This window comes from Tupaia chinensis, unplaced genomic scaffold, assembly GCF_000334495.1.
Source record: "Tupaia chinensis unplaced genomic scaffold, TupChi_1.0 Scaffold149011_1, whole genome shotgun sequence".
In the NCBI taxonomy this organism is placed as follows: domain Eukaryota; kingdom Metazoa; phylum Chordata; class Mammalia; order Scandentia; family Tupaiidae; genus Tupaia; species Tupaia belangeri.
Window position 1 is genome coordinate 957,241 of NW_006208857.1, and position 9,217 is coordinate 966,457.

General features: G+C 45.4%; 1 pseudogene; it reads left to right on the top strand.

Moving 5' to 3' along the window:
- The first annotated feature begins 5,194 nt into the window (after window positions 1-5,194).
- On the top strand, window positions 5,195-5,505 carry LOC102481297 (non-histone chromosomal protein HMG-14 pseudogene; annotated as a pseudogene).
- The last annotated feature ends 3,712 nt before the right edge of the window (window positions 5,506-9,217 follow it).

The window sequence follows — 9,217 nt, forward strand, 5'->3', positions numbered from 1 at the left end:
GCAAGGTGTTGGGTACAGGAGCTGGGAGTTACATCTCACAGGGCGCTGCAGGGTGTTTTCTTTAGGTACTCTTTCCTTTTCAAGGTTTGTCGACTCTCAAGATTTTATGTGATGTGTGCTTTAGAAAATGGATTTTGGTCTGAGGCAAAGCTCACTTCTGAAACCAGGCATCGCACAGATTGAGATGCGTGAGGTCTGAGGGCCGGCGCTGAGGCGTGCTGGCTGTCCCGTCTATGTAGCTTGGTGGTGAGGGGTGAGAGGAACGGCAGGAACGTCTCCGAGATAGCAGGTGCGGGGAGGGACAGCGAGGGAAAGACACGGGCATGACTCTGAATCTGACCCCCTGAGGCTGGAGGATGCCCAGGTGGGTGGAGAGAGCCCAACTTTCGGAATGGGACACATTGCCAGAACAAATACAAATGTGTCTCTGCCAGTTACTGCCTGGGTCATCTCTGGCGTGGCCCAGAGCCCTCTGAATCGAATCTCGTTCTCCCGAGGACCGTGTCATGTACCACGCAGTGCTGGGGACGTTAACCATGACGATATAAATGAGGCGCTTTGCCTCGTTTGCATACTCAACGAACATTTGCTCTTTCTCGCTCTTCCTTGGAGTTTGAGGCTAGCAGTCCCAAGAAAACGGGGTTGAAGGAGCAGCCAGGTAGCCCGGGACTAAACCCAAGCGGCCTGAGACACACCGCCACGTACCCAGTCGAGCTGGCAGTGCTCCGAGTATTCATTTGTTCATCCGTAAGGAGGGGTCTCCTAGTTACTCAGAATCGTGTGTTTGCAAGGTGGGGGAGGGCGTTTCCTCTCACAGTGGGTTCCCAGGGCCCGGGCACTTCCTGTTGCTGTTTTCTGAGCCTCCTCGCCTGCCAGGTGAGCAGAGATCACACACTCAGCCCGGCCAGTGGTGGAGCCTGGTCTGCAGGGAGCTCGCTCCAGTCATCCCAGCTCTCTCACGCTGAGTCCTGTGTGTAACTTCATGTCTTCCTCTGGCCTTTGGTGCCATCCGAGCCATGGCCTGGGGCCAGTTCACTTTCCAGGTGGTACTGGGGCCAGCTGGTACTGCTGAGCCAGGCTGGGGTCGTTAAACTTTGCATTTTGTGTGCTGGTTACACGTTAGGAGCTTGGGATTGATAAGTGGGCTGTGGTAGGAGTATTTACAACCACATAAACGCTGCAGACCAAGGCTTCCCTCCAGAAAGCTGGCTCTTAGACTCTTACCATGGCAGTAGTGCCACCGACTTACTAGGGGAAGGCCCCGTAATCGTTTTTACGCATATTCTGGGTCCTGGAGAGAGAGAGAGAAACAGCCCTGTCCTTCTGACGTCTAGGTGGAACTACCTGAGAGGACCCCCCATAGTCTTCTCTAGCCAGCATCAGAGCTGGAGCCGCAGCCAGCAGAGCTGGGAGGAGCAATTCCAACCCTTGGGCTTCCTGCTCCTCTCACAGATGAGGAACCACTGGCTGAGAAGCTAAGTGACCCGCAGTGGGAGAGGGCCCACGTCTCCCAGATCCCAGTCCGCAGTCAGCGTACACTTATAGAGGCAACACGCCTCGGGTGCTCAGGACACATGCTGGAGAGACTTCGTACCTGCGAGTGCCCATGAACTCAGCCTGCGGGCACGTCTCGGCTGCACTTCCTGTACCTTCCTACTTCCTGTCTCAGAGACTCTGCCCCTGCCCTTTCACTACATGAAGCCATCCCAGCTTCTTTCTTCCTTTCTTTTTTTTTTTTTTTGTAACTCTTCTTTGTTCAAATTGAAATTTAAATATAAAAGCAATATATTCATGTCATTTCCTTGTAGAAAATTAAACCAGTAAAATCCATCATTTCCACCACTAGGTACATACACTAAGCATTCTTACACATGGGCCCCAGGGACAGGTATACGAATGTTCGAGCAGGGGCTGGCAGGTGGCATGGTGGTTGAGGGCGCTGGATGCCCACATGGCCAACCGGAGTTCGAGTCTCAGACCTGGCAGGTTGCTCTGTCCCTCTCTGGTCAAATTAAAAATAAATAAATAAAGTGAAATAAAATAATTCTTAAAAAAAAATCATAGGTAAGATTCACGGTCTCTGATGAATCTCCTCCCAGCCTGGATCCTCTCCTCCTTCTTACAGGTAGGCACTGTTTCAGATTAGTCAGTTCTTCCAAAATTCTTTTAGACAAATATGTGTTATGTGTGTGTGCTTGAAAATTACTTTTTTTTTTTTTTTTTTAAGATTTTTGCTATAGGGTGTGTATACTCACTAGAGAGAGATAGAGGGAAAGTGAAAAACCACCCTCCAAGAAGGGTAGCCATGCTGCAATTCCTTCTTTTCTAATCTCCTTCCAGGATTTTGGGCATACACACACACTTGCCCAGTATGATCTGCAAGCTGTCAGGTCTAGGACTTGAACCGTGATTGGCAATATGGGAGTCCAGCACTTTAACCACTATGCCACCTGCTGGCCCCTTTAGGGGCATTCATAGCTGTAAGAGTGAGTTTCCTTCCCTTGTTAAATTGTACATGAATAACAGAGGACAAAGATTCAGAACTTCCCGAGACAGACACTTGTCAGCAAAGAAATCAGACTAAAACATTTTCTGAAAGGTCGTTGCCCTAGGATGCTTGCGCTCACTGGAGAAACACAGAATGACAGGGAGAGGGAAAGTGAGAAGTCACCCCTTAGGGAGTGATGGCCATGCCTCAACCTCTTCTTCATTTTCCTCCTGGGATTTTGGGCTCACACGTGCATGTGCCCAACATGATTTTCAAGTCACCAGGTCTGGACTCGAACCATGGTCAACCATATGGGAGTCCGGCACCTTAATCACCATGCCACCTGCCGCCCCCGAAATCAGATGAGCTTTTCAAGTAAGTCCATTTTATTTTCTACTTAAAATATTATTAAGCAATAATCAAGTATTTCTCACTCTGATTTCTCAGCTCCTCTTCTACTGAGAACTCTCTGCTTGATTTTTTTATTTTTTAGAGAGGTTTTTGCTATAGGACGTGTGTGCTCTCCAGAGAGACAGAGAGACAGAAAGCAAGAAATCACCCCTCACCACACCACAATCCCTTCTTTTCTATTCTCCTCTTAGAATCTTGGGCATGCATGCACATGTGCTCGGCCTGAGTTTAAGCCACCGGGTCCGGGACTCGAACCGCGGTCAACTACATGGGAGTTTAGTGACATAGCCATCTGCTGGTCCCCCTCTGCTTGAATTTTTCAGAGCAAGGCATACCCCTGTCTTAGGAGTGCGCCTCACACATCTTGTCACTACTTTTCCCAGAGAAGGGGCTCACCTATCTCTTATCCCTGAGCTGACTAATAGCGACATATCTGATTTTAACTTTTCCTTTCTTACTTGGGGCGTGGTAGGTTGCCTCTGTTCTTTAGAGGAGATATTACACAAGGCTGCAGTGATTCACCGAACACAGAGCAAGAAATAAACTAAGGAACGAATCATGCATTCATTCTCTCCTCTTGGGAACGAGTTATCTCTGGAAGGCGAAACGGCCGGAGGTTGGCAGTTCCACGGCCTGTTGTGCTGCTTTTTATTTTCCGTCTTTTTCCAGATAAGAAAAGATGGTTAAAGGGCCTGCCGTCTCAACCTCCAGGGGAATTCTCCGAGGGCCCGGCACCCTTGTATTTGAATTTCTGTCTCGCATTTCATAAATGACGTTCAATATGTATTCTTCTAGCATTCACTTTTTGCTTTTGAAATCCAATTATAGGCCTTGGAGATCATTTCATTTTATAGATACAGAATTGCTTGTTTTGTCACATAGATAATGGATGTACAGAGGCTCTTTATCCATCCTCCTAATTTATGAAAAGTAGGTTGTTCCGAACATCTTGCAGATGGTGTTGCAAGGAGCACCTTACACTTGCTGTGCGTGTGGGAGTGCCTCTAGAATAAAGAGTGGGCATTGGGCTCGCTGAGTCATCGGTCTGCCCCCCTTCATTTGAACAGATCCTGGCAAGCTGCTGTCTCACGTTTTTGACGATCTACCCCGAGGAAAGTGCTGTCTCATCGTCCTTTCTGCGTGCGTGCTTCTGCTGACTGGGGAGGCCGAGTATCTTTCCATGGTCATTGGCTGTTCGTGTTTCCTCTTTGGTGACTAATGCCTTTACTTTCTATCCCTGTGTCACCACTAGCATCCGGAGTCCATCCTTGGCTCTTCTCCACAAAAGTCCTGTCCGCCTACCCAGCCTGCAGGCCCTTTGCCCATCACGCAGGTCCCTTCAGATGTGAACATCTGCTCGAGGGCTGAGAAGTGCCTCTTGTGGCGGGCAGGTCTCTCCTGTTCCTCCCTTAGGAACCTTGGGGGCCTCAGACCCACATGGAAGTTGCGTACTTCTTACCTCATTTGTCAGAGAGCAACGGGGGCTTAGGTGACCCCTAGATTCCTGCTTTAGCACTAAGGGTGCACACACCTCCAACCCAGAGTAAAAGCTCCTTGGTCCATGTTGACTTTTTTTAAAGAATTATTTTCTTTAATTTTATTTATTCATTCATTAATTTTTTTTTTTTTGGAGAGGTTTTCACTATAGGGCACATGCGCTCGCCAGACAGAGAGAGAGACATAGAGACACAAAGCGAGAAATCACCCCCCAAGGGGGATGGTCAAGCCGCAATCCCTTCTTCATTCTCCTCTCGGGATCTTGGGCACACACGCACATGCGCCCGGAGTGAGTTTTAAGCCACCGGGTCTGGTACACGAACCGTGGTCGACTATGTGGGAGTCCAGTGACATAGCCATTATGCTAACTGCTGGTTCCCTAATTTGACCAGAGAGAGACACAGAGAGAGAAAGAGAGGGAAGGAAAGTGAGAAAGCAAGCCACCAGGTCTAGGACTCGAACCATGGTGGGCCATATGGGAGTCTCCAGTGCCTTAACCACCACACCACCTGTGGGTCCCTCATGTTGACTTCTTTTATTGAGATAAAATAAATTGTATAAATCATTTAAAAATGTACAATTCAGTGTTTTTGTGTGTGTGTATTCACAAAGTCATGCAAAAATCATCATTGCCTAATTTGAGAACATTTTCATCTCTTCTAAAAGATGTCTTGTACCCGAGTTCCAGCAGCTCGGGTGGTGGGAGGAGTGGTAGGGTTTATCCACTCAACTCCCGCAAAGGTTCTAGGTGCACCGAGCCTCATCAGGCACCCAGCACGCACCCTATCTGCAGCCAAGATGCCCCAGAGGAAGGTCAGCTCAGCTGGGGGGGCGGGGCGGCCAAGGAAGAGCCCAAGAGGAGATCAGCGAGGTTGTAGGCTAAACCTGTTCCTGCAAAAGTGGAGGCCAAGCCAGAAGAGGCAGCAGGGAAAGATAAATCTTCAGACAAAAGAGGGTAAACAAAAGGGAAAAGGGGCGCAGAGGGGAAACAGGCTGACGTGGCCAACAGGGACACTAAGGAAAATTTACCTGCAGAAAGTGGAGAAACTAAAAATGAGGAGAGTGCACCCTCTGATGAAGCAGGCGAGAAAGAAGTCAAGTCTGAGTAATGTCATATACCATGTCTTACCATTGGCCCCTGTCTCCCTTCTTTACAATCCGGAGGAATATTTTTACCAACTATTTTGTAAATGTGTTTTTTAGTAGCTCTAGAAACATTTTTAAGAAGGAGAGAATCCCACTTCATCCCATTTTGTAAGTATAAATGCTTTTTTTTAACGCGGTAAAGTCATTTACTGGCTGTTTATTTTTCAGTACAACCAAAGATAGCGGGATATTGACTTGGAGCAGCTTTGACTCTCTTGCGTGTCAGCTTAACATTCCACAGGTGGGGGCGGGCGGGTAGATTTTATGTCCTAAATACAAGGCATCCTAAATGGCAGTTTGGAGTCACAGTCGTGCATTTAATGTGTTTTGAATACTTTAAATTACTTCTATTGTTTTTTAGTAGCACTGTTTCCTAAAGAAAACCACTCTGGGGACCAGCAGTTAGCGTAATGGCTATGTCGCTGGACTCCCACATAGTCGACCGCGGTTCGCGTCCCGGACCCGGTGGCTTAAAACTCACGGGAGTCACAGTCATGCATTTAATGTGTCTTGAATATTTTAAGTTACTTTATTGTTTTTTAGTAGCACTGTTTCCTAAAGAAAACCACTCTGTCGCTCTCCCTGTCAGAATTGTGTGCACTCTGTAACATCTCTGGTCATGGTAGTCCAGTTTTCCTAATCATCTTCTTAATGTGCTGTGAAAGATTGGAAATTTGAAGTATGTAGTGTGCATGATACTAAATTGTGATTTGGTGGGACTTACGTAACAGCTTTCAACATGTGAAGACAGTGGTTCTTGATATCCTCTTAAGGAAAATTTGCCTACAAATTTGAAGCTGGAATGTCACTGGAATAACTTAAAAAGAAGCACTATACTTGGCTTTTTAAATTTTTGGAACGTATGTTAAGAATTGGGTACAAATTGAAATGTCTGTTCTGATCCTTGACACAACCAATAAATCTCAATTACAAAACTGTTTTAAAAAATAGAAAGAAAAGATATCTCGTACCCATTAGTGGTCACTCTCAATTCTGTCTCGCATTGGCTGGCAACTAATCTATTTTCTGTCCCTATGAACTGAGCTCTTTGAGACACTTCATATATGTGGAATCATACAATATGCGACTATTTATGTCTGGCTTCTTTCAGTTGGCATAATGTCTTTGGGTTTACCCATATTACAGCATGTATCAATCAATGGTTCACTTCTTATTGCTGAACAATATTCCATTGTATGGATATACTGCATCCTATTTACCACTCACCACCTGATGGACATTTGGCTCATTTCCATTTTTTAGCTATTCTGAATAATATTGCTATCAATATTAACATACAAGTTTTTGTGTGAGTATATGTTTTTGGAGAGGTTTTTGCTATAGGGCACGTACGTTCACTAGAAAGATAGAGAGAGACAGAGAGACAGAAAGCGAGAAATCACCCCCAGGGGGGATGGCCATGCCACAATCCCTTCTCCTCCATTCTCCTCTTGGGATCTTGGGCACGCACGCACACGTGCCCAGCTTGAGTTTAAGCCGCTGGGTCTGGGACTCCAACCACGGTCGACTACATGGGAGTCCAGCGACATAGCCGTTACGCTAACTGCTGGTCCCGTGTGAATATATGTTTTGACCTATCTTCAATATATACCCACTAGTGGAACTACTGGGTCAGGAGGTAACTCTATGTTTAACTATTTTCCAGTCCACCTGCACTATTTTACATTTCCGCCAGCAACACATAAGGGTTCCAGTTTCTTTATGTGCTGGCCAACACGTGCTAATTTCTATTTTTTAAAAAAAATTACAGCTGCCCTAGTTGGTGTGAAACAGTATCACATTGTAGTTTTCATTTACATTTCCCTGAGACTAATGATGTTGAGCATATTTTTTTAAAGAATTATTTTATTTAACTTTATTATTATTATTTTCCAGTTTGATCAGAGACAGAGAGAAAGTTAGAAAGCAAGCCTCTGGGTCTGGAACTGGAACTGTGGTCAGCCACATGTGAGTCCAGCACCCCTAACCACCAAGTCACGTGCCGGCTCTGATACTGAGCATCTTTTTATGTGCTGTTAGGCATTTGTATATCTTTTTTTTTTATTTTTTATTTTTTTTATTTTTTTATTTTTTTGGCATTTGTATATCTTTTGAGAATTATCTATTCAAGTCTTTTGCCCATGTTTAAATTTAATAGTTTCTTTCTCTCTATCTCTTTGCCAGAGAGACAGAGAGAGAGGGAGGAGAAAGCATCCCTTTCCAATGGGACATGGTCATGCTGCAATCCCTTCTCTTCCATTTCTCCATCCTTTTGGAATCTGGGGCACACATACATAAGCACCAGGTGTATTTTTCAAGTCCCCAGGTCTGGGATTTGAACTGCAATTGACCATGTGGAATCTGGCTCCCTTAACCAGCAGGTCATGGGGTCAGCCATGCTTGTCTTTTGTCATTGTTGTGTTGAAAGATTATTTTATATGTTCTGAATACTTGACCCTTATCAGATACGTGATTTTTCTTTTTTTTTTTTTTTGGAGAGATTTTCACTGTAGGGCGTGTGCGCTCGCCAGACAGACAGAGAGAGACATAGAGACAGAAAGCGAGAAATCACCCCCCAGGGGGGATGGTCACGCCGCAATCCCTTTTCCTCCATTCTCCTCTTGGGATCTTGGGCACGCACTCACACGCGCCCGGCGTGAGTTTTAAGCCACCGGGTCCGGGACACGAACCGCGGTCGACTACGTGGGAGTCCAGCGACATAGCCATTGCGCTAACTGCTGGTTCCCTCAGATACGTGATTTTTCTCCCATTATGTGGGTTGTCTTTTTACTTTTTTCATAGTGTCCTTTGATGTATAAGAGTTCATTTTAAAAAAAAATTATAATTTATAATTTACATTTAAGTATTGTATATCTCTATAGCGCAAAATATGATTTTTTTCAAAGTATGCATGAAGTATGGGACAATCAAATCAAAGATATTACCATATACATTTTATTTTCTTTTTAAAAATTTGCTACAGTGCGCATGTGCTTGCTGGAGACAGATGGAGGAGGGTGGAGAGTGAGAAAACATACCCAGGAGGGGATGACTCTACACAATCCCCTCTCCTCTCCTTTCCTTTTGGGATTTTGGGAATACAAGTACATGTGCATGGAGTGCCCCACAAGCTGCCAGGTTCAAGACTTGAACCGTACAGTTAGCCATGTATGGTTAGAGATTCAGCAGCCCTAACCACTATATCATGAGCTGGCCCATATACATAATTTTCAGCAGGGAACTTTACATACTTATGTCCGTTAAGTGTTTCTTTTCTAAGGTCCTCCTACCCACTCTCCACTATCCATCCCTTTCCCACACAATCTCTGATATCTACACTATCCTCCCTATTATTGTATCTTTGGATCTTCATTTTCAAAAATATATTTTATTTAGATTTATTTATTGATTTAAATTTGAACAGAGAGGAACGGAGTCAGTGAGAAAGTGAGAAAGCAAGCCGCCAGGTCCGGGACTTGAACTATGGTTGGCCATGTGGAAGTCCAGCACCTTTAACTACCATGCCACCTGCTGGCCCCTTTGTATCTTTCCATTTCTGCCACAGGGTGGAAACATTCGGTACATACTGAGTGGGGATATACAGTGTTTGTCTTTCATAGTCTGCTTACTGCACTCAACATGAAATCTTCTACAGTCATCCACTTTGTATCAAAT